The following is a 26,421-nucleotide window of genomic DNA, read 5'->3' on the forward strand; positions in this document are numbered from 1 at the left end:
AACGAATATGCAATACAGTGGCCTCCTAGGATTCACAGCACCTGGTGTGGGAGTCCAGCACGTCACCCCTATGACGGACCTCCTCCCATGCCGTGGGCTGGCAACAGCCCAGGTGATGTGTGTGGTGACGTACCATTGCCCTGCCCCCAATGGTTTTGGGGCTATACCTTTTGATAGAACAGAGATATTTCAACATGGTTTGCTTCACGGCATTCTGCAGGACTTTACGCATTGAATGACATACAACATGATGGTACTATTCAGAAATACCATGATTTAAGAAATTTTGGCCAGTAGTGGTGTCACACACCCCCCGTGCGGTGATACGGCCTGCACCCCTCGCATCCCCCTAGCGACGCCACTGGTGCCATAAGTAGCACAAACCATACTTGTACAAAGCACCGCCTGGAAATCGGCCACAGATATACAACCTTGGCTTTAATTTGCCATCATATAGTTTTTTACGTACATATTGCTCTTACTTTCTATTGCTGCTTCTTGATGCTATAATCATCCTGGCAGAAATGCTGAAGGGACAGTAGAGTTCTAAGAGCTATTTTTACCTCTGCATTGAGGCTTGCTCACCAAAATACAGAGAGAGAGAGAGAGAGAGAGAGAGAGAGAGAGAGAGAGAGAGAGAGAGAGAATAAGCCTCCCTTGGGAGGTGCGGTTTGCCGTGAGTCAGCTAATACGCTGGACTAGAGACTGCACTTCTTTAGAGGGCCATCCTGCCAAATGACAGCCAAGCCAAACAGCCTCTGTTATTTTCTTTGGAACTACAAATTGAGCTTTGAAAAAGGTCCAAAAGGTGGAAGGGGGGAAAAAAATCTGAAGGGCCTTTTATAAGAGCTGAACGGCTTGCAGATACGATCGCAAGACTGCAGAAACCCCCCCCTCCACCTCCCATTTTAATCAATCTGACTTCATATGCAACCTTATCTCATTTGGGTGTAATGTTATTTGGGCCACGTTCACCGCCAATGGGGCATACCTGTAATCCACTTATGCTTTATGAGATAATCTGGTCAAATAACTTTTAATAAATAAATGAGGATCCATTTACCAAAGTCAATACTGGCTGACAAAAAAAAGAAAAAAAAGATTGATGCCGGTGAAATGAATGTCGCTATTCTAGCGCCGAGGCCTGTAAGATTATTAGACGAATGACGGAAAGAAAACCGGCATAGGGGCCGTTTTGAAGTCCCAACTATTGCGCAGGACTCAAGGAATGAATATGTTAGGATGCCAACATGACTTAATTATTCTTTGGGCAGAAACAGACCGGCTGTGTAAGAGGCAGTGTGGTGTAGTGGTCAGTGTAGTGCGTGGTGGGAGCATTGTCCTGGAATGAGGAAGACCCAGGTTTGAATCCTCACCCAGGTGTGAAGCTCATCGGATGGACTTGGATGACTCCCTGTGTTTCAGCTTAACCTATCGCACAGGGTTGTTGGGAGGGGAAAAAATGAGGGAGAACATTAGAACGCTTTAGAACTGTGGTCTTCAACCTTTTAGATGCCATGACTCCCGATGATAGAGAGATAGAGAGATAGAGAAATAGAGAGATAGATAAAGTATGAGACTGGGGACCAACCATTGGTTCCACCCCCCTCGCAGGACCTTATCCACCCACTTCCTGCCCTGTCACTGCCCACTCCACATCCCAGTCACATGCTCCCAGCACTGTTCACTGAAACCAAATGTTCTTATTAGAGAGAGCAGAAAACATTGCCATGAAGCCTGTCACTAGTGAAAGCTATTTGAGCACAAATGCTAAGAACCTGAGCAGGACTGGACATAATCTCCTGGTACGTGAAGGGGTGCACCAGAAGCCTCCTCCTTTTCTTCAACCTTTTTCATTCCTGGAAGTTGCTGAAACCCCACAACTGAGGCATAAGAACATAAGAAGAGCCCCACTGGATCAGGCCATAGGCCCATCTAGTCCAGCTTCCTGTATCTCACAGCGGCCCACCAAATGCCCCAGGGAGCACACCAGATAACAAGAGACCTCATCCTGATGCCTTCCCTTGCATTGGCATTCTGGCATAGCCCATTTCTAAAATCAGGAGGTTGCACATACACCTCATGGCTTGTACCCCGTAATGGATTTTTCCTCCAGAAACTTGTCCAATCCCCTTTTAAAGGCGTCCAGGTCAGATGCCGTCACCACATCCTGTGGCAAGGAGTTCCACAGACCAACCACACGTTGAGTAAAGAAATATTTTCTCTTGTCTGTTCTAACTCTCCCAACACTCAATTTTAGTGGCTGTCCTCTGGTTCTGGTGTTATGTGAGAGTGTAAAGAGCATCTCCCTATCCACTCTGTCCATCCCCTGCATAATTTTGTATGTCTCAATCCTGTCCCCCCTCAGGCGTCTCTTTTCTAGGCTGAAGAGGCCCAAATGCCGTAGCCTTTCCTTGTAAGGAAGGTGCCCCAGCCCGTAAGGTATCATGATCCCATTGGGGTCCCGATCTCAAGGCTGAAGAACACTGGCTTAGACTTCAATTGCAATGGAATCCATATTTGGTTCCCCTCTTTCCCTCTATGGCACCCTTCACCAACTCAACTCAAGAGGCTTTTCTGACAGCAGGAGAGAAGCAAGCAAGAGTGCCTTGCTTGTTGTCTTGGCTGTGGGTTCTTCCACTTCCCTTTCCCCAGGACTTCCACATGTGGGAGAAGCTTTTTGACATGACCTTCCACAGTTTCCCCCAGCCCAGGCCTCCATCACTGCTCAAAGGATCTGAACTAAACTAAGGCACATGCAGGGGCATTGCTGGCTCTTGTGGTGCCCGGGACAGTCCCTTCAAAGGCTGACCCTAACCCGGAAGCAACTGCAGGGACGTGATGATGTTATCGCAATTACTTCCAGTGGCGCAATACCCGCAGTGGTGTGCAACCACTCTGAGAGTGAACCTGCCCACCTCACAGCCACTCATGCAGTGGTTTGCTCAATGCACAAAAAAAAGTGAGCGGCCACTCAGAGAATCATGGAGTGCCACCCCAGAACACGGTACCCCCCACTCTCCGCTATGCCACTGGGCACAAGCTGGGCACAAGGGGTGAAAAAAAAATATGTCATTCATTTTTTCCATGCTGAAGACGCAACGAAGGTAGAAATTCTAGTGAGTTACGAGACCTCGTAGATCTCTCTCTAAAATCCAATCAAAACAGCAATTTCTCAAAAATCCAGCCAGACAAGCTTTTACAGATATGATGAGCACACGTCTGGATAAACCAAATGTCTGGTAACCCTAGGAGGGAAAAAGTAAGCGCTTTTTAGTACTCAGGTTAATGAGAGGGTGGAACACTACCTCCACTGCTCTGGTGCCAACAGAGTGCTGGCAGCCCAATCACTTAGAACAACATGGTTTGTGGGAAGAGAACAGGGCTGTACATGCTCAGAAGAACTCTGGGGCACCACACTGCTGGCTCTGCCTGTCTTTTCTCAACTAGCAGAGTCTATTCCAGGCAGAAAAATAATGTCAGTGGAAAAGAGTGGGGCAGGTGGCAGCATCGCTCATGTTCTCATTCTACAAAACTGCCCCCTGGCCAAGGATCTGTCCCAGAGTTCTTAGTGAACCTAAGACACCACTTTGCATGGCATAAGGCCATTGGTCAGTTTCGCTTAGGGTCCGGTTGCGTATCCCACAACAGAGTCGCAGGGTTCCACAGGCTCGAACAGCGTCTCTTTGGTTAGGAGTTGCAACAAGGTGGTGGAATGGGGTAGAGCTGCTTGAGCTTGGTCTACAGGGTCAACCCAAGACACATGGGTCCAGAATTGGGTCCAGAAATGTCAACCCAACATGGGTCTACAGGGTCAACCCAAGATGCTAAATACCAGAATACCAAATGCCACCAATGTGCCTTGGTTGCTGCTGGGCTCAAGAGCATGAGAGCCACCACCCCACCTGCCCATCATTGCCACTGCCTCACTCAGATCTGAATAGGAGGAGGGCACAGAATGGAAGTGAAAGTGAGAAAAATGGTAGCTTGAGCGACTGTTTTCCTCTAGTGTACCACAGACATTGGTGTGCCACAAATGGTCCAGAGGTGCCATGGGAGTTTGGGGGAGGGTCATTTCTTAGTAGGGCCATTGGGTGATGTGTGCCCCCCACAGCAGCATGGTGTGCCTCGTCAAATTTCCAAAAACGGACGGTGTGCCTTGACAATTCCAGCCCCTTATCAGTGTGCCTTGAGATGGAAAGGATTGAAAATTGCTGAGCTTGAGTGTCAACCCCCAACCTCTCCTCCACATCCTCTTCCTCGTCATCTCCTCCTCCTTTTCAGATCTGAGCCAGGTGACGACAGCATCAGTGGTGTAGGCAGTCACTCTCATGCTGCCCTTCTTCATGTATCTCTTTTCTCTCCAAATAAAGTTAGGTGAGAACTTTGTCTTTGGTACGAAACGTGTACAATCAGTGTACAATCGATATCTGCGCACTCCATTCTCGCTTATCTGCAGGAGCGAAGAGTGCGACTTACCGTGCGCCATTCACGGTCTGTTCTCGCCTATCCATGGCCACTCTAAAAGTCCAGCATCCAAGGTGGCCATTCACGGTCGCCATTTTGAAACTGATTATCCAACATCAGAATTGTGCCCCTGATTGCCTCATCATGGAGCTGATTCTGCCAATCGGCGTGGCTTGCAGCTCCAGCATCAGCAACCGTGTAAACTTGGGTTGGGCTGCAACCGCCGTTGCAGACGGTGTCATAAGAAAACGAAGATCTCTGTTGAGATTTCCCAGTGGAGCCATTGAGACTGCAGGGCCCATTGTCCGCGTGGTTCAGAAATAGCCTGTATTTTGTTGCATGCATCACATTTTGCCAGGCACCTGGCCCGGAGGAACAGACATTTTTCTGTTCGTTCGGAGGATAAAATTAATGTGTCATTGGCCCACATTTACAAATTGCCAATAAATCACAGCCCACCACAGCTATCTTGAGTCAGCAACTCAGCCAGCCCTATTGATTCTCATACAAAGACGCTTTAAGGAGACCATCGGTTCAGCAATTTGGCATCCCATATGCGAGTATGGGAGTGCGTGTGCCCGGGTGTGACTGTTTATTGCCAAGTGGCTTCAATTGCTGCAGTGCTATTCCCAGCAACGGGGGCTGAAGAAGCCAAGAAACCCCACTAAACCACAGTTAGTAAGAGAAAATTAATTTGATGTGATTCCCCTCCCCCCTCCCCCTCCACAATGCGGTGCCAGGGAAGAATTGTTTATCTGAATAGCTTCTGGGCAGAAGCTCCTTAACTTCCTGCCATTCCAAAGGAATGATAATAATCATTGCAAACCACTAGGTTGTGAGTAACGGCTATATTGTGATTCTAGTTGGGGGGGGGGGAACCTCAAGTCATGACTCCAAGTACTGCCATGAGAACTCTTATGCTAGCTCTGTTGGGATCACTCTCTCTCTCTCTTCCTAAACTTAATCACAATACATATGAAATAGAGCAGTGGTCTTCAACTTTTTTTGTGCCACGACCCCAATAAACAAAGTACGAGACTGGGGACCCACCACCGACCCCATTCCCTCCCAAGACCCGATCTGTCCACCCTGCTCCAGCTGACCCCATTTTCCCTTACCTCTTGTATCTTCACAACAACTCTGTGAGGTAGCCTTATTTAGGAGCTGAGGGGCAAGACAACAAGAATGCGAAGGATTATATCAAGAACTCAGGACCATTGATAAGACAGTAGCTTATCAATGGTACTGCCACCGATAAGGCAGTTTTGATAAGGCAGTACCGTTGTTGGATTGGATCCAAGCCCTCTCTTGCCCAGGCTTTGAAAGGTTGCCGCAGACCCCCAAATGAGGCTTCACGGCCCCACGAGGTCACAATCCACTGTTTGAAGAACTCTGAAATAGAGAACACAAATAATATAGACAATGCCTCTGAGAGTAGAACTAGATCCATTGGGTACAAATGGCAAGAGATTCATTTGGTGGGCCGCTGTGAGATACAGGAAGCTGGACTAGATGGGCCTATGGCCTGATCCAGTGGGGCTGTTCTTATGTTCTTATCTGCTGGAGATGCTGTAAGAGGATTTCTTGCTACAGGCAGGTGGTTGGACTAGATGACCTTGTGAGTCCCTTTCAACTTTAGGATTCTAGGATTAATTTGGCAAAAGCAAAGAATGGATGTCAGGAAAGAATTCAATTGTGGCTTGACCTCTTTTGGAAAGCCTTTTAGGAAAAGAATAGACTTTGGGACCATACTGGAATTTGTAGTTTATGGACCAAAAAAAAAAAAAAAATGTTCAGCCGTTGTCTCCCTGCATGTTTACATTCACTGTGATGTTTCCTTGCAACTTTTTAGTTTTAATTTTACATGGGAATATCGGCCCATTTTCAAATTCTGTGTCCCTGAAGGGTTGAGCGGCAGATTCTCACCCTGCTGTTAGTTTCCCCTCTGCTTGAAAATCTAACCATATGTGTTTTTCTGCTCTAGCTTTTCATTTATACATTCTGTATGGCAATCATCTAATCTTGCCTGGTGTTTTTTTTTTTTTTCAATCTACCCCCCACCCACCCACACACACACACTTATAGGTGAAACTCTAGCTTAGCTCTTTGTAAAAGTGAACCTGTTGAATCCACAGTTAATTGTCTAAGGGATCCCCTTTCATCCACCTGTGATCAGTTAGCGGATCAAAGAGGCCAGACACCATATAAAGACTGGAGGTCCCTAAATCAGTCTCAAGTCACTGCCTTTTAATGGTTTGTTTTGACGGAGAAGCCAGGTCACATGGCTGCCATGTTATGTCTGGCTGCCTGTGGAACTAGGTCAATGAAACCTCCTTAAGGGGAGGGAAATCTGGCAGGCTTAAATGTCTCTACCACGAGCACTCCTGAAATCACATTGATGCTGTAAGGCTCTCAAAATTATAATGGTGAGAGGAGAACACGCACAGCTTGATTCCCCCATCAACATTTTTAGAGCTTGGGAAGAAAAATGACTAGATTCCTGCACTTTCTATGTGGTGTTTTATAACAGAATAACAGCTCAATCTTATGAGCGCTGACCTCTGGCAGCACACCCCCCTGTGTCGGCACTGGCTGCCTTAAAGCAGCCAGCGCCTGTCGTAAAAGGCACACTGACAGCGCATCACTCAATGCGCTGCCAAACATGAGGCAGGAAGGCCTTGACCTTCTCACTTGCGTCAATGCTTCCTGCACCACTGATCAAAGCAGGTAAGTCAATGGGCGAGGACGGGCGGGGATGGTGGAACTGGTGCAGCAAAATGGGCAGATTCGGCACAGAGAGGGGGTGAAGAATGGGTGTACCGGGCCTGGTGAGGGGGTAGTATCAGTGGTAAGGGAACAATTGTTCCCTTACACAGAGGATACCTCTGTGGTGGGGGACCTCAATCCCCCCACCACAGGACGCAGTGGTCACCATTTTGGTGCCACTGCATCAGCCAATGCATCAGCCAAGTCTAAGATATTAAAAATTAAATTAAATTAAAAATAAATTAAAAAAAATTAAATTAAAAATATCAAATTAAATGAATGGGGACCCACCTGAAATTGGCTCGTGACCCACCTAGCGGGTCCCGACCCACAGTTTGAGAAACACTTGTGTACAGCATGCTCTCCGTCAGCCCCACTGCATCACACAGGCTGATGTGGGATAGGATTGGGGTGCCCTGCATCCTATCCGGGATACTTGTCCAGGACATCAAATTTCCTCAGAATCCTAAGCTCCTTACTTGGTAGCTATGTTGTATCAGTCCTCCAAATGGGGAATCCAAACTAGCTTCTCTCTCCCAGCCTGAATGAAGTTTGAAGTCCAACAGCCAGCTAGGGATGTTGCCAATATCCTCCTTTGACGACATTTGCAATGGTATATACGGCTGAATGTATGACCCCTAGAATATATGGTTGCTCCCTCTCCCCAGCCCATTGGATTTTATAAGAAATATCTATAAGTTCTATGCATTCCATAAGAACAGCCCCATTCCATATGTTTACACCGAAAAACACATATCTAAATGCATATTTTCCAATTGATCATTGCAGCTGCAGTTTTGGTAGGATAAGTAAAAATACTGGAGGGAAAAAGTATGTATTTAAATCCATCTAGTTTTAGTGATGGAAAAAGTCTGGAGATTTTCAGTGGAACAAAACTGAATGGAAATCAAAAGAGGGAGGTTGTTCAGATGGAATAAAGTTTCCAAACGGAATGGAAAGAGAGGACTCTGTCTCTACGAGCAGCTTTACTGTAGACCTTTTCCCTGGTGCAAGATGGTTTTCATAAAGGAATTCTTTCTGGTATCCCTTACCCAACTTTGCCCACTCCCAAAGTCACCAAGATTATGCTTTAGCAACTCAACTCACCATCTCAGCTAGTTGCAGGAAGTTCCAGCAGGTCAGCTGACCTGATGGCTGAATCCAGGACCTCCAAGAGGAATTTTATGAGGGGGTAAGATGTTCCTTTGGGGCCCCTTCCCAAAGGGGGAAAGGGGTGAAACAGGACAGGAGCAATGGGGTGGGTGGAATGGGGGCAGGGAGGGGTGAAACAGAACAGGGGAAGGATGGCAACACCCTGAAAACTATCCGGAGCCTAGGGCTATTGGGCTTCGCCATGCAAAGCCCAGATCTACCTGCCTGGCAGACCTGGCCTCCCGGTCAAACAGACTTCATCTTTCATTATCCACGAGACCAGTTTAATCCCTAGGAAATTTCTGGCTCCCCTCCTTTGGCACTTGGGCCCCCTTTCTGACCCCGGGGCCCAGGTATGATGTACCTCCTGCATTCTCCTCTCCGAGGCCCTGACTGAAGAAGTGTCTAGACTTATTGGCAGGGAGGACAAGGCAGCAGAGGTGGATGAGATGGAATAGGATGGCATAACTAGGCCTCCATGGGGTAGATCTTAGGCTAACATACCTTCAAGCTTCAAGGTGTCTGGGCCGGTGGCAGTGGCCACATCACTAAGGCAGGGGGGCCTCTACTTGCTTGGCCAAGTGCTTGACATTGAGTGAGCTCAAGCTGCTTCTGGCTCAGGTGGCTCCTGTGTGGTTGACAGGATCAGCGGCCACTGTGGTGGCCCAGTTACAATTGTGTGATGGCTCTTCCAATCTGGCAAGGGAAAGGGGGAGAGATGGGCAAGGCAGATGATTCAGTTGGAAGGTGGTTGCCAGCCGTGTCTGGTCTGGGTGGGACTAGTCTGAGGGAATGGAAGAGGGAAGTGGGCAGGGCTAAAGGCAGGCCTCAAAAGAGCAACCGCTGGGTGATGATGAGGTGGTTGAGGCCAGAGGCGAAGGTTGCTAACGGCCTGACCACCTTGGAGGCAACCAAAGAAACCATCCAGCCTACCCCACAGAGGAAGATGAGGGTGCAATATACTCCCTCTCCATGGGCACTCTGAGGCCCAAGGAAGTGAATGAGGCCCCAGGAGAGATCAATCACCCCTACCCCGACTTGGGCTGCTGTGCACCTTCCCAAGCTGGGACTAGCCTTGAACCACGTCTTCACCTGGGCCCTAGGGCAGGGTAGGCACACAGGGTGTTCTTTAAGAGCCCAGTCCTATCCAGCCTTCCAGCACTGATGCAACCATGCCAATGGTCGTGCACTGCATTCTGTGATGGTGGGGCAATCCTAGAGGTCTCCTCCTGTGGTTGGTTGGCAAGCTTCAGTCTCGAAAGACTATGGTATAAGCCTACAGCACCCGGTATTCCCAAGCGGTCTCCCATCCAAGTACGAACCAGGCCTGACCCTGCTTAGCTTCCGAGATCAGACAAGATCAGGCATGTGCAGGGTGGGCTGGATTGTGAATGGAAAATTGGATGGGATGGGGCTTTTAGCTACTCAGCCCCACAGCCTTCATCTGGTGGTACCTTTTCAGATGTGGACTGAGCCCCCTCCCCTCACAGTGGCCCCAGAAACATGAGAAGGAGATGGAGAAATAAAGTTTTTTTAATTAGCGAGAAAGGTGGGATATAAATCTCCAGAATAAATCTCCAGATACAAAATCTCCAGAATAAACAAATACAACAATGGAAATGAGTCACACACACTTCTAGTTTCTATCTGGATGTTCTCGTATATGGGACAGGGACATGGCACAAAATGGGGGGCAGCAACTGTACCCCAAAACCTCTAGGGTGCCTCCTCTTATTTTTTTGCATTAGATACTCTGCACGGTAAGCAGAAAGGTCTTTAAATGAACAGCCTGTAATTTGTATTCCACGTGTTAAACATTTAGATCAGTGTTTTTCAAAATGTGGGTCGGGATCCACTAGGTGGGTCGCAAATCAGTTTCAAGTGGGTCTCCATTCATGTCAATATTTTATTTTCAATATAGTAGGCTTGATGCTACCATGGTACATGACTGCATCTGGGGAAATGCTATAGTAAAAGGGATATGATAGTAAATGGGATTCATTCCTGGGTAAGTGTCGGTAAGATTGCAGCCTAGGATTGTTAAAAATGTTCCTGCTTGATGATGTCACTTCCGGACATGACATCACTTCCGGTGGGTCCTGACAGTTTCTCATTTTAAAAAGTGGTTCCCGGTGCTAAATATGTGAGAACCACTTGTTTTCAAACGCTTCGTCTATTTCATAATTCCTTATCCATTTTCAAACAATAAATATATATTGACTGATTTATGTGTTAAATTAAATTATGCGTTACAAGTAATGGCATTTTAAGACTGCAATTGTATTTTTTTTTAACCCAAGCAAGTAAAATGACATCTATTTGATACATCCTAAGGCATAGTTAAACATCATGAGATATACAAGTTTTATGTGTGCAGTTCACTGACCTGAGCGATATTAGGATTGACCTCACTGTAATTTAAGCATTACCTATCATTCCGTAGCTTCTACTCTCGCTCTTCTTTTCTCCTAATTGGAAAAGCTACTCAATTCAGTGGATATTTAGCCTTCCAATACTTTTCAGTCTCTAATGAGAGCGAGGTGCTTGCCTTCACATTTTCTAACATACAACCGCTACTCAGAAATGATTGTGCCTTTTGTCTATCGCTGATCTCTGCTGCTACTTAAATAGCCTTGACCTTGAAATCTTAAGTTTGTCCCTGCCCTGCATTCTTCTAAATGACTCCCAGCAGGATAATTTGAGGGTACATAACCCTTCTGTGAACGAAGCCACCAAAGAGTGAACAATGTTCTGATCCTTGTGAACTCATGCACTGGGAAATAAGTGCACAGACTTAGGTCATGAGAATCTTGCACTCCTCAACGCTTGTGGTGATAGCCATTGCAAGCTGTTTCAGCGGGCTGTAGCAACATGTTGGAATGACTCATAAAGCCATCCAGAGGGAACGTCATACACATTGGAGTTGAAAATCTGAATGGCCTGCCTGCCTGTGATTCTAGCAAACAGAATTGCTGAATGACTCAAACAGTTCCTTTAGGGAATATTTCAGTTTCCCCCACAGAAGTGGTTTTGGGGACAAAATGCTGTGATCCTCAATGAACTGCATTGTTTCTCTCATGCGTCAACGTCACACAGGGAGCCATGTGGTAAGACAAGGCAAGGCAAGGTTCTAGGACCTTGGACAGCTCCAAGGGAGACACTTGATCCCATGGAGTCATGGTTCCAACTGAAATTTATTATGGTTCCTGGCCATGACTTTCAGGTTCCATCCACTGCTGCAGATGGAAGCTCCTTTGGGCCCAATCCTATGTTTGGCCAGCATTGCGCTGTATAGCACCACTGAAATGGCCACCACTGTTTCCTGTGGGACCAGAGAAGTAGCCAGAGTAAGATAACATTGGCCCAGTGGCCCCTAGGGGTTTACACTTGATCCCATGGAGTAACTATTTAGCTGGTGCAGTACCAAGAATACCTGTGTTGGGCTCTGAAGCACGAGATGGGGTATAGAATTTGGCAGCAGTCTCTGCCTCGGTGTCCACCCTCCAGGCAGCTGCACCCCCCACCAGTTTTGCCCTTCCTAGCTTTCTCCTTCCCCATCAAGGAATGCCTCCCTGCCACCTAGTGGAGATCATACCATCCATGGCTCCTGCCAGTTGGGGAGGCACAAATCTGAGCAGCTCAGGGCTGCCCCAGCCTGCTTGGAAACGGGGATAGGATCCAGCATAAGTGCTGGATCGTGGCCCCATCCCCTGCCACCCTAGCCCCCAACCATGGGACTGCCCACCACTCAACTTCCCCCGCCCCAAAACACCTCCCTCCCCATGCTTCCCCAGACCTCCCTTGCTGGCCTGGAAAGGCCAGTGTGAACTGATCAGGCCCTGTGAGGTTATGCCAGCAAGCATCCTCATGCCAGTCTCCCCATCTCACAAGTCAGTGCGAAAGTGCCTTATGGCACTTTTGTGATAGTACTGGGCTGGTGCAAGGGACTTGTGTCAGCCCAAACGGCACTTAGAATTGCGTCCTTAATAACACCTTTCCCATTGTGACTGATGTCTAGGTCTCAATATCTATAACAAATCCATGCCTCATAGCCTAGACTAGATTTTTTTTAACATATAAAGAACTGTAGCTGCCATTCTTAATGGAGCAGACATGCTTTATGTTTTTGTTTTTTTTCTTTTTCTTATGGCCTGATGATTTTCAGCTACAAGAAGATCTCTGAACATACTCTATGATAATGAACCAAATTCAGCTGCCAGGGAAATTACAACTCATGTTTCTCTAGAGGAAGCTGTCTCGATGCTGTTGTTTACCTTCCTAATTGTGTGCGGGCCTTCAATGCTTCATAAGTTGTTAATTGCTTTCCTGAGCATCCCTGAGTCAAACGGACTGATTAAACTGGTAAACGGAGCCTCCTTTGGCTTGCAAAGGGAGAGAGAAGAAATGCTTCCAGCAGGATGGCCGAAGCCAAGTTCTCCTTTGGTGACTGAGGACATAAGGCTGCCGGAGACCGGAGTCCATGAAAGTCTATTCATGACACCGAGCAAGCAATAAGGTTACGGAACTCGTTAATCCAACTAATCTGGAGCCTGTTTGGAACCAATGTGATCAACACGAGGTCTAGGAAATGATCTGAGATGTTTGTGGTCTGACCACCCACCATGTTTGTGGGTGGTTGTGGGGGTCAACCACCCAGTGGTTGACCACTGGTTGACAACAACCAGTGTGTTGTCTGTTGAACACTGACTCCTATTTAGATACCAGTGTGTGCAGACACAGAAATATTTGGCAGTGACGTGATGGCATTGCGTGACCGCCAATTCCTTTTGTGACTGCGTGCTTGGGAGTGGCTCCAAGAGACATGATTACGGTCATCGCTGTTCAAGACTTTCTGAAATCTGCCTCATCTGAAAAAAAAAAAGAATCCCTCATGAAACCAATTAAAGAAGCTGACTTCCTGGCAATTAATTCACACATCTTCACGAAGATCAGCACCACTATTTCAAGGCAGGATCAGAAATGGTAACAGAGAATTAGTAGATGCCTTCATTTTGCTAGAACTTCTCAGATGCCATTGTTGATTGTGGTGGGTTATTTTCTTTCTCGACTTTCATTTAATGCATTTAGTGTTATCACTGTGTACTTTTCATGGAGTGACTGCGACACCAGAAAGCAAACCTACTGTACTGTACCTTGGCTTGCAGTCAGAATGCTGTGCCAAGGTGTTTCAGTTCCCAGATGTAACCGAGTCATCGGAGCATCTCGTCCTTGACTCCCCTAAACATTTCAGAGGTGATTTACATCAGGTTTGACTCCTGTTGTGAGGTGACTGCCACTGAAGCTAATATGCTTGCGGTCCAGAGGAGTGTGAATAGACTACAAGAGGGAAAATAATGTCCATATTTTCATGGTAGTCTCTTTGCATTGCAGCAAGACGGATGAGTTCCAGACAACGGTGTCCTGGAGCCTCCTGGCACCTGGGTTCGGGCAATGTGGTGATGCAGAAATCCCCCCAATGTGGCATTTCCCCCCTACTTTGAACATAGCGCCTATGCTGAACATGCCCCCTGCTTTCAGAATGGCTCCATTTCAAAGCCCATGGATGGTGGGTTAGCCCAATTCGCTGCACATGATCCCAAGCAACAAGCCAGGGAAACTCCCAGAGCGCTATGGAAGTGGAGCATGTCGCCCCATGCATGCCACCAGCCCCTCCAACATTTCCCTCTGGCCTTGTGCCTAGGGCCTGTGCCCCACCCCCAGCCACCCACCATCTGCTACTGGTTCCAAATAATAAAATGAATGCTTTTTGTGAATAGGACACTTAATACTACAGCAGTCTAGATAGCATCAGAGCTTTGCCCAAGATTCTTTGAACAAAAATGGGGCTTCTTTTGAGCTAGTCTAGAATAAAAGTGTCAGACTAGGTAGATCGTTCTTTAAGTGACTAGTTGGGGTCTGGTGCCCATTTGAGATGTGAAATAATGATTTGGTTCTTCGTGCTTGTTCATCAGCCCATAGCTTTCTAGCATTTTAAACCGATTCCACCAAATTGGGCCCCTTGCTTCAACGGGCCACATGCTGGGGAGGTGAGCAGATTGCCTGCTTTTACAACTGGGATCTTGCTCTTCAGAAGGCCGGCGCGGTTAAGGGAGTATCCGCTTTTGTGGGGTGGCCCACCCCTATGTCCATTTGGCCCAACATGGAATGTGCTACCTAGTAGTTGGCAACCTTCAGTCTCGAAAGACTATGGTATCGTGCTCTGAAAGGTGGTTCTGGAACAGCGTCTAGTGTGGCTGAAAAGGCCGATTCAGGAGTGACAATCCCTTCCACACCGGGAGCAAGTGCAGTCTGTCCCTGGTCTGTCTCCTTGGCTATGGGCCTTCCTTCTTTGCCTCTTTGCCTCAGACTGTTGGCCAAGTATCTCTTCAAACTGGGAAAGGCCATGCTGCACAGCCTGCCTCCAAGCGGGCCGCTCAGAGGCCAGGGTTTCCCACTTGTTGAGGTCCACTCCTAAGGCCTTCAGATCCCTCTTGCAGATGTCCTTGTATCGCAGCTGTGGTCTACCTGTAGGGCGCTTTCCCTGCACAAGTTCTCCATAGAGGAGATCCTTTGGGATCCAGCCATCATCCATTCTCACGACATGACCGAGCCAACGCAGGCGTCTCTGTTTCAGTAGTACATACATGCTAGGGATTCCAGCTCGTTCCAGGACTGTGTTGTTTGGAACTTTGTCCTGCCAGGTGATGCCGAGAATGCATCGGAGGCAGTGCATGTGGAAAGCGTTCAGTTTCCTCTCCTGTTGTGAGCGAAGAGTCCATGACTCGCTGCAGTACAGAAGTGTACTCAGGACGCAAGCTCTGTAGACCTGGATCTTGGTATGTTCCGTCAGCTTCTTGTTGGACCAGACTCTCTTTGTGCTACCTACAGATGTGCTATCTACATCTGGGTGGTGCCATGCTACGTAGCAGGCACTGTCAGCTGTGGGTGCACCTACCACTCATTGGGGTGAGCACCGAATGAGGGCCCCCCATGAAAATCAGTGTGGTATTGGGCTGTATTATATACCATTGAATGGCAACAAGCTCCAAACCCCAAGGCAGCACCATTCAAACTTTGCATGGATCCATTCAACTCATGTTTCCAATGTGACCGTTTGGTTGTCGGATTTCATCTTTTGCTGTTTTAATGCACAGTTGAACCTGGCTTACGATGAGTTTCTGGGGGAAAAGAAAATCCTGCAGATCTTGCCAAGTACAGACTGTGAAGAAAGCATTGCCGCTGAGAGCTGCCCAGACAGTTTGGGTGGCAAGGAGGACTAAATAATGTTTCCCTCCCAGTGATTGCCAAAAGCACAGGAAGTACACTCATTTCTCCATCTGCTCTTCTTCTAAAGGTACATTGTTGGCTAGACATTTTCCTTGCAGTCGTTTAATGAGTCCTTGGTGGAAAGTAATACTCTTTGGCTTGCTTTTTACCCATCATGTGTCTAACATGGGTTCATTCCTCCCATGTTAGACACATGAGTTATGGCCTATCTATGGGAAACACTGGCGCATAACCCGATCCACCAGTGTAACCGAAGCACCACTGGCAGAAGGCATCTTCCGCTGATGGACACAAACCTTAAACTGGCACCAGGTGCCAATACAAACCTGACACAGACCAGCTGCCAGTGTAACTCCATTGGCGTTGGGCAGGAGGTCTGGTCTAGAGGGTAGAGCCTCCATTTGCCTGAAGATAACATCCGAAGGTCGGCTGTTCGAGGTCATCGGCACCGTGCGACCTTGAAGCAGCTGACAAGCTGAGCCAAGTTATTCCATCTGCTCTGAGCGTGGGAGGATGGAGGCCAGAATGTGAAACCAGATCAAGAAAATAACACCTGAATGTTGTGGTTCTTGTAAGATAGAACATTCTTTCAAATCCCTACGAGGGATTTAATAAGCCTGCCTATGTAAACCGCCTTGAATAAAGTCTTGAATAAAGACCAAGAAAGGCGGTATATAAATACCTGTATTATTATTATTATTATTATTCTGGGAGTTTCTTGGGTGTGTCATGGGCGTGATGTGAGTTGAGCACCACAGGCACAGCAGTGCCAAATCCTATCCCCACGCTGCAGGGCAGACACAACCCTCTCTGCAGAAAATTTCAATGCCAGCCACAGACCAGGTGTAGATTAGAGGCAGTCATAGGCAGTCATGAACACATTACATGCATTAAAAAACTACAATGCCCTCCAAGCTCCTGAACTACCAGCAGCAGCAGCCCATGGAACATAGGATATGCGTAACTCTTGCCGATAATCAGTCCACACCCACTCCATCATATAAGCACTGCCCTGACACTTACACTCTCAAAGAACAGGGCATCTGAGAAAGGGCTCAGGAAAGGGAACTCTTGTTATCTTTGAGCAGGTTGATGCCAAGGGAGCACCAGGCCCATAAGCTTCTAATGCAGCAATTTTCAACCTTTTTTTCATCTCACAGCCCACCATCCATTTTTTGACAATTAACAAGTCACACTATGCTGCTAGGAGGGGGCTCACATCCCCCAATGGCCTGATTAATAAATGGGGGGTTTGGGGAGGGTGGAACAGGGGCGTTTTAAGGCAGGGAGGGCAGGGTGAGGGCGGGCTGGCAAGCAGACCAGGCCTAACTTTCCTCCCAAGCAGACCAGCATTATGCTGGGCTGCTTGGATCTGCACCAGTGATTTTACTGGTGCAGATCCGAGTAGCCCCACTGTGGTAGCTGGGGCAATACTAGGGTAAGGAGACATAAGTCCTTTCTAGGGTAAGGAGACATAAGGAGACACTGGGCTGCTTGGATCTGTGCCAGAGATTTCACTGGCGCAGATCTGAGTAGCCCCATTGTGGTAGCTAAGGCATTACTAGGGGGAAGGAGGCAAAAGTTCCTGAGTTGCGAGTACTCCTTGAGTTCTAACGAGTTGCGATCCCTTCACCTTCAAACCTGCGCTGGATACACCACAGTCCAGTCAGCCTACCAGTGCAATTTGATTGGGCTGCCCAAAATCAAATCAGCTGGAAGTACTGTACCTATCTTATACTGGACTTTTTGTTATTTAAATAACGTGCCTCATATTTTATAATTATATTTTCCAAGAGTACTCGACGCTTAAAAAAAGAATCAAGAATGGCTTATCAACTTGATCAGAAGGAGAGAAAACACCTTGAATGTATGTCTTAAGAGCTCCCTTGGAAAGAATCATCAACATGTCCAAATATGTCACACACACAAAAATATTCTTCAATTGACGTCCTGCCAAATTTGCTTCATTAAATCTTTCTCTGCCTTTGGATTACAAACCATCTTCCTGAAGTTTGTAAGGAAGGGGCCAAAATAACACGTTAATTATTAATCCTACAGGCAGGATTGTGATTTCTGTTTGTTCACATTTGTATAAATGTTAATGACAAATCAACACAGTTCACCAACCGTTCACTCCTAGATCGGGCTTTTCCGAGCTGGTTCATGGGGGAACTTGGCTATGAATAAATATGTAAAAGTCAATGACGATCATAGAGAACTTTTGGCCTGCAGGCATTTCATCGTGAACTTAATTTGTTGCCTCTGATGCAAAGAGGGTGATGAGAGCAGTGAAGGAGCCATTTCATCTCCATCTCCGTAGGCACAAGAAGCAGCTTTGTAGATTCAAGAACACATCCAAGTTATAATTAAACATTGCAATTTTTAATGATCAGCAATGATTTCAGAGTGTGAACTCTTTGGGGACCAGGGAATCAACATTGCATTTATTTTGCTATGTAAACCACTTTGTGAACTTTTTTTGTTGAACAGTAGTACATACATACACTTATAAATATAACCATTTAGACCAGTGGTTCCCAAACTGTGGGTTGGGACCCACCAGTGGGTCATGAACCAATTCCTGGTGGGTCATGAAAATGCCTGGTTATATTGTTTTCCCCTGATCAGTTGGCAACCCTGCTTGTTCGCCTGGCTCCGACAAAACCAAGCCCTGTCTGTCATTTGCAGTTAGTTAATGACTGCTTATTGAGTGAGGAAAAAGTGCTTATTTCTGGTCATGACCAGGTAGATGATGTCAATTCCTGCTTAATGACATCACTTTCAGTCCTAAGTGGGTGTCGAAAGACCATCATATAAAAAAGTGGGTCTTGGCACTAAAAAGTTTGGGAACCACGGATTTCTTACCCCTTCCTATCACCCCCTGAGAGACCCCCCTGGTCTGCTCACTAAGCTCACTCCATGCCACTCTCTCCATGCCACCTTCTGTAGCACCCACACTAGACACCAGGCACAGCAAGCTTCCTTGGATGGGTATTGCATCATCATCATGCCTTATGCTGTGACAGGAGTCAAAAAGTTTCAGATTTTGAATATTACTCTTTTTAAAAAAAAATTCCAGATAAGGGCTAATCAACCTGAACTTAATTTCATGCCCTCCCGGGTGTGTGTGTGTGTGTGTGCGTGTGCGTGTGTGTGTGTGTGTGTGTGTGTGTGCGTGTGCGTGTGCGTGTGCGTGTGTGTGTGTGTGTGTGTGTGTGTGCGTGTGAAAATCGTTAAATGATACAGCATGAAGCAATGTTTCCACTGGCCTGCCCCTGAAGGTACTGAGACAGTTTTGCCAGGGGCTGCCACCACTGTTCTTTCTCCTCTCAGTCGCAGGATTCAAGAGGGAAAGAAGAGATATGGAGGAGAGGAGATACAGTTTCAAGTCCATCATTCTCCTGTCCTCCAAACTTTCTCTTCTGCTTTATTCCCTTCTTTCTTTTCAAATCTAAGGAGTAGGAGGATGAGAAACAGAAGCAGGAATGGTTACTGGCGTGCTTCTAGGGCAGGAGGGATTAATTTTTTGCAGGGGGGGGGGGTCTCAGAACTGGAACATCTTGAACTGACATAAGAACATAAGAACAGCCCCACTGGATCAGGCCATAGGCCCATCTTCCTGTATCTCACAGTGGCCCACCAACTGCCCCAGGGAGCACACCAGATAACAAGAGACCTCATCATGCTTACATGATTCTGGAGGAGACCAGAATCCTGGACATGCTGAGGCTGGTAGAATGGTGGGGGAGACAGGTAGGATAGGAAAGGGCAGAACGGGGATGGGGGAAGTGGAATGATAAGAACATAAGAACAGCCCTACTGGATCAGGCCATAGGCCCATCTAGTCCAGCTTCCTGTATCTCACAGCAGCCCACCAAATGGCCCAGGGAGCACACCAGACAACAAGAAGACCTGCAAGGCCTCCTGGGAATTGTAGTTTAAGAACATAAGAACAGCCCCACTGGATCAGGCCATAGGCCCATCTAGTCCAGCTTCCTGTATCTCACAGCGGCCCACCAAATGCCCCAGGGAGCACACCAGATAACAAGAAGACCTGCAAGGCCTCCTGGGAATTGTAGTTTAAGAACATAAGAACAGCCCCACTGGATCAGGCCATAGGCCCATCTAGTCCAGCTTCCTGTATCTCACAGCGGCCCACCAAATGCCCCAGGGAGCACACCAGATAACAAGAAGACCTGCAAGGCCTCCTGGGAATTGTAGTTTAAGAACATAAGAACAGCCCCACTGGATCAGGCCATAGGCCCATCTAGTCCAGCTTCCTGTATCTCACAGCGGCCCACCAAATGCCCCAGGGAGCACACCAGACAACAAGAAGACCTGCAAGGCTTCCTGGGAATTGTAGTTAAGAACATAAGAACAGCCCTACTGGATCAGGCCATAGGCCCCATCTAATCCAGCTTCCTGTGTCTCACAGCGGCCCCACCAAATGCCCCAGGGAGCACACCTGGTAACAAGAGACCTGCATCCTGGTGCCATCCCTTGCATCTGGCATTCTGACATAGCCCATTTCTAAAATCAGGAGGTTGTGCATACACATCATGGCTTGTACCCCATAATGGATTTTTCCTCCAAAGACTTGTCCAATCCCCTTTTAAAGGCATCTAGGCCAGATGACATCACCACACCCTCTGGCAAGGAGTTCCACAGACCAACCACACGCCGTGTAAAGATAAATGCATAAAATGATGCAGCAAAGAGGTAAGAGAAGGCAGAACGGGGCAGCATTTATAGTGCTGACGTAAGTCAGAGGATACCCATAGGCTATTGGGGGGCCTACTCAGAAGTAAGAGAACAAAAGCTCCCTTTCTTTGAGAAGACCTCCTGATCAGCCCCCAAACCAATGGATGCAGCATACAGCTCCAAGACTTGGCTGCATCAGCATCAATGGTGGCAGATAGGATTGGCGCATGTGTGAGAAGGATAGTTTGACAATATAATAGGAAAATAGCATCATATAAAGGTATGCATTTAGCTCTTACCTTGTCTTACTTTGCATGTGCCAGGGTTGATGTAAGTACCCGGTTCAGTGACAAACGCACACTTTAGAATATGGATATACCACTTTTCAACCATTTACATGAAAGCACGCAGAATTTGCACAAACTGGCTGCATCAGCTGAATTTTGTGTTCACTACCCTGTCAATATGTATGTAATTACTAAGTGATGTGGATAATATTAACGGAGGAGAGGTATTATTTTGTACATTGACTAGGTCAGTGGTTCCCAAACCTTTTAGCACCAGGACCCACTTTTTAAAATGACGCTCTTACTGGACCCACCTAGCTTTATGAGACTTAAAAAAGACTTCATCTTACCAGCTGCTCAAGCCTCTGTTTTCATCCTTTTTTATTATCATGGTGGCGATGGGGACGATGACCATCTACTGGAGCATTTGTTGATTTCCATATTCATCAGATCAGGACCATTCTGGTGGCCTTGCATTCTCCTTTGCCTGGCCTTCAATAGAAGCTGAGGCACATTTGCCTACCCCTGGGTAAACATGCACATGTAACTCAGTTTCACTTTCCATAGGGCTCAATACATTTTCTTTGTCAGCTAGCTGGTCAGTTTCACGACTCAACTACATTCAGGTCACAACCTACTGGTGGGTCACAGCCCACATTAGATAATATGCATAATATCTACTTGAATGCCATCTATTGGCCAGGTGATTGACGTACTTCCACCACAGAGATTCACAATGTACACAAAAGTATACGTACTTTGTGAAATTGTGCACATTCTCCAAAATGAGATGGACACTGAACACTGATCAGGCAATGGATTTTATCCAAGCTCTCTCTCTCTCTCTCTCTCTCTCTCTCTCTCTCTCTCTCTCTCTCACACACACACACACACACACACACACACACACACACAAGTATTGGCAACCTTCAGTCTCGAAAGACTATGGTATCGCGCTCTGAAAGGCGGTTCTGGCACAGCGTCTAGTGTGGCTGAAAAGGCCAATTCGGGAGTGACAATCCCTTCCACACCGGGAGCAAGTGCAGTCTGTCCCTGGTCTGTCTCCCTGGCTATGGGCCATCTTTCTTGGCCTCTTTGACTCAGACTGCTGGCAAAGTGTCTCTTCAAACTGGGAAAGGCCATGCTGCACAGCCTGCCTCCAAGCGGACCGCTCAGAGGCCAGGGTTTCCCACTTGTTGAGGTCCATCCCTAAGGCCTTCAGATCCCTCTTGCAGATGTCCTTGTATCGCAGCTGTGGTCTACCTGTAGGGCGCTTTCCTTGCACGAGTTCTCCATAGAGGAGATCCTTTGGGATCCGGCCATCATCCATTCTCATGACATGACCGAGCCAACGCAGGCATCTCTGTTTCAGCAGTGCATACATGCTAGGGATTCCAGCACGTTCCAGGACTGTGTTGTTAGGAACTTTGTCCTGCCAGATGATGCCGAGAATGCTCCGGAGGCAGCGCATGTGGAAAGCATTCAGTTTCCTCTCCTGTTGTGAGCGAAGAGGCCATGACTCGCTGCAGTACAGAAGTGTACTCAGGACACAAGCTCTGTAGATCTGGATCTTGGTATGTTCTGTCAGCTTCTTGTTGGACCAGACTCTCTTTGTGAGTCTGGAAAACATGGTAGCTGCTTTACCGATGCGTTTGTTTAGCTCAGTATCGAGAGAAAGAGTGTCAGAGATCGTTGAGCCAAGGTACACAAAGTCATGGACAACCTCCAGTTCATGCGCAGAGATTGTAATGCAGGGAGGTGAGTCCACATCCTGAACCATGACCTGTGCTTTCTTTAGGCTGATCGTCAGTCCAAAATCTTGGCAGGCCTTGCTAAAACGATCCATGAGCTGCTGGAGATCTTTGGCAGAGTGGGTAGTGACAGCTGCATCGTTGGCAAAGAGGAAGTCATGAAGACATTTCAGCTGGTGATGTGTGATTGAAAGAGTGATGTGTGAGTGAAACGGAAGGTGCGGGAGGGGGGGAAGGGCATTGTGGGTACCTGGAAATTGGAAAGAGTGATGTTTGAGTGAAACACACAAGTGTAATGTAGTGCCAACAGAGGAGAAGTTTTTGGTATGTCTCAGTGTCTCCCAATTCCTTATTAAAATTTTATATTAATTATATTAATTATTTAGATATTATATACTAATTATAAATTAATTAATTATATTAATTCTCCATATAATCCGGAAAAGTACCCAATCACTACTATGTCTCTACGTACTGCACTATGTTAATATTGACTCTGCCAGAGGCTTTCAAAAAGTGAAGACCGTCACACATTAAAAAAAAAAAATGGCTTCGTATCCTTTTAAAAACAAAGATGTCAGTAACCTTTAGGAATCTGATGTGCCTTTGTGGATTCCCTTTGTCCATGTGGTGGGACTCAACCCTTTTGACTGTGTTTACCAATATGATTTTTCCTCCCTTGTCCTCAACCAAGGATTTAATTGTGATTAGCCAACCAAGCAGCCGGCAAACGAAAGTCCTAAATAGGTGAAGCAGACTGAAATTAATTAAACAGGCAATGTGAGCTGGATCATCTGCGTATGATGTACAGGGTGCTGACCTGGGAACTGAAAGTATCCTCCGGCCCCAAGGCACAAAACCCACTGTCAGATGCGACGGACTTTGTTATCAACCAGCCTATTGGCGGGATCGGTTTAGGTTCATTTCAGGGCAGTGGGGTTTTGTCTGTCAATGTCAAGAGGGATTTAATTGAGGAGAGGTGAAAGATTCATAGGATGACTAATTAGGGTGCAGAATCTCCCATCCGTGCTGTAGGGAGATGCTTAGAATACCGATGGCATGGTATGTTTTAGATCAGTGGCTACCAACCTATTAGGAGCCCACGGAACACTGAGGCAGAAATTGGAATCATCATGGACCTCATGCAACTCCCCCCACCCCTTCACACAAAAGAAATACAATTAAATTTGTAATAATTAGAGAAGATTTATTAGAGATTTATTAGATTTAAAGAGAAAGGTTGTGGGTTGCTGTTTTTGCTGCCAGCTGCAGACGGTCCATTCTCTGCCCAATCTAGCGGTCTGTGGGGAAGTGTTTTCCAAGTGACCACTCCCTCGTGAACTACCAGAGAGTCAGACTACCACGAACTACCAGAGAGGACTACCAGAGGGTGAAGAATGGATCACCTACAGCCACAGCCAACACTTCAGTTCCAGTTGTGGGTGGTCTGTTCTCTGCCCTCTTTTGTGGTCCATGAGGAAGTGGACTACTCCCCCATGGACTACCAAAGAGGGCGGAGAACAGTGCCATCTGCCGCAGTGGGCAGCCCATTCTCTGCCCTCTCTGGTGTTCTGTGGGGAAATGCTCGCTCAGTAAGACCCTAGAAGTGATCAAAGGCAATTTTTTTTTCTGATCCTCTGTTGGACCGTTTCTTGGTGTCTTGTGAACTACCTGTTATCCACAGATCATGGTCTGGGAACCAGTGCTTTAGATGAATGCCATCTAGGTTGGGGGAAGGGGACAATTCCAGCACTTATGGTGCTTCCATCGATGCTGGTCATCAACCAGTCTACAAGGCTGGCAGCAACTGCCATAGGTTTTGTTATCTGTATAGGTGATTTCTCACGATTAGTGGACCATTATGCAAGGAAAGAAGGTCTTTGCTTTTCCCAAGAACAGTTCTTTGGCTCAAAGCACCAAACCAAGTGCATAGCAGGCTACCATCTGGCCATATCCTAAATTCGCATTGTCCCAGAAGTAGCAATGTAACTCTGTAAGAAGTACTCTCCTGTTATATCAGATTCTAAGGATCAGAAAGTGTTGCTTACCTTGTAAGCAACTTTTCAGGAAATGAGGGTCCCTTATACCCAAGTACCTGTCCTTGTAGTGATGTCTCCATCACACGCTTAATACACTTTGTACACCTTTTGGTTCTCTGCTTTGTAAATAAATATAGTCAGAGAATTAGCTAGAATTAAAAGAAGAGCTTTTAATCCGACACCAGGAGAATAGCAAAAACCATACTCAATAATGCCATTTTGTTTGGCTGCTGTTTGAGTGATAAGTCTACAACCTCCTTGAGAACATAATGCAATTAGCTTCACATTTCTGGATCAAATAAGTTGCATCTAAGATGCTTCTATTGAAAAAATTTTTTCCCTCTTTCTCACGTATTTTGAAACGCAGAGGATGTTAAATAAGTCTCCTGTTTTCATAGGAGTACACAAGTCTCCTGCTGCACATTATATAGGTTATGTTCTGGGACATCACAGTCTTCACTAATAGGATTGTTACAACGTTCACATAATTTGTAGAGACTCAGCAATGGATGTGCTCATCGACAAGCCTGTAGGGTAAGCCTTCCTAAATATTTGCTTCGGTTCCACTCTGTTCTTCCCTTCCAACTAAAACATCTGACATTTGATTCCCTTCAACATTCTACTAGTGTCTGAACTAAAAGCTTCCCATTTACTGTGTATGTAAAATGATGGAACATGTTCGTATAGAAATAATTCCCATTAACAATGGATACTAGGGTATTGGCATGTGTTCAAATGCTCCCTGTGCATTAGAAGGCATGCATTTATATTTTTCATGGGCAGAAATTAAGATGGTCACTATTTATGTAGCATATAGCATATGTAGGATATGCATAGCATACGTAGCGATTTATGTAGCATACTATTTTACAGTAGTGGCCCTATTATGATTTAGTTTGACTGCACTGATCTTCAACCTTTTTCATGCCAAAACCCCAATAAATAAATAAAGTATGAGACTAGGACCCACTATCAATCCTGCCCCCATCCTGTGACCCTATCTGCCCAACCCAACCCCCCATTGCCACCCACTCCCCACTCCGGTTATGCCCTCCCAGCCATGTTCATTGTAGCCAAATATTTCTTGTTAGAGACAGCATAAAAAGTGACTATGGAGCCTGGCACTAGTGAAAGTTAATTGAGCACAGTTGCTAAGAATCTGAGCAGGACTGGGATACAATCTCCAAGGTAATTAAAGAGGTACACCAGATGCCTCCTCCTTTATCTGGTGTAGCTCTACAGCCCAATTCTAAGCTGCCTAGTGCCCAGAGGAGCAGCAACACCAAAATGGCTATCACTGCATCCTATGGATGCCACCAGAGTCTCCTTGGGGAAGGGTGCAGGTTGCAATGGGCTTCTCAAGTCTGTGCAGTCTATTTTGCTGGCACAGGGTTGAGAGTCTCCGTGTTGGACCACCACACCCTCTCTCCATTCGCCCTGGAACACCTTTCCCCTCCCAGCAAACTTTTCTGTCGCCCAGAGCTCTTCCCTTGTTCCGGGCTACATGAGGCCGGCGCTGGGCGCAGGACAGACTGGCGCTGACCCGGTGCAGCGTGTCACGGGTGTTCCTTATGGCACATTTGCAACACCCAGCGCCATCAAGCTTAGGATTGGGCTCCTAGTCCCGTGGCCTTCAACTTTTTCCGTTCCCGTAAGTTGCCACAACCCCACAACTGAGGCTCTGTGACCACATTGGGGTCCTGACCCAAAAGTTGAAGAACATTGTTTTAGTACAAAGGCTCAAAATTTTTTTAAAGAGATTTATAAAGGGAATGTTTTAAAAACAGGAAACCAAAGTGTCAATGAGAGAACTGCAAAACGATTTGCAAAGTGATTTCTGGGCTTGGGAGGAATCTGTGAGAGAACATGCTCTTATTTTGCCTTCTAATTATTTGGTGAGATCATGCGGTGTCTCCGAGCTTTACTACACTTCTCTGAATTTCATTGTCTGAACATAACACTTTGAATGAT

This window comes from Tiliqua scincoides, chromosome 7 (genome assembly GCF_035046505.1).
Source record: "Tiliqua scincoides isolate rTilSci1 chromosome 7, rTilSci1.hap2, whole genome shotgun sequence".
NCBI classification, from domain to species: domain Eukaryota; kingdom Metazoa; phylum Chordata; class Lepidosauria; order Squamata; family Scincidae; genus Tiliqua; species Tiliqua scincoides.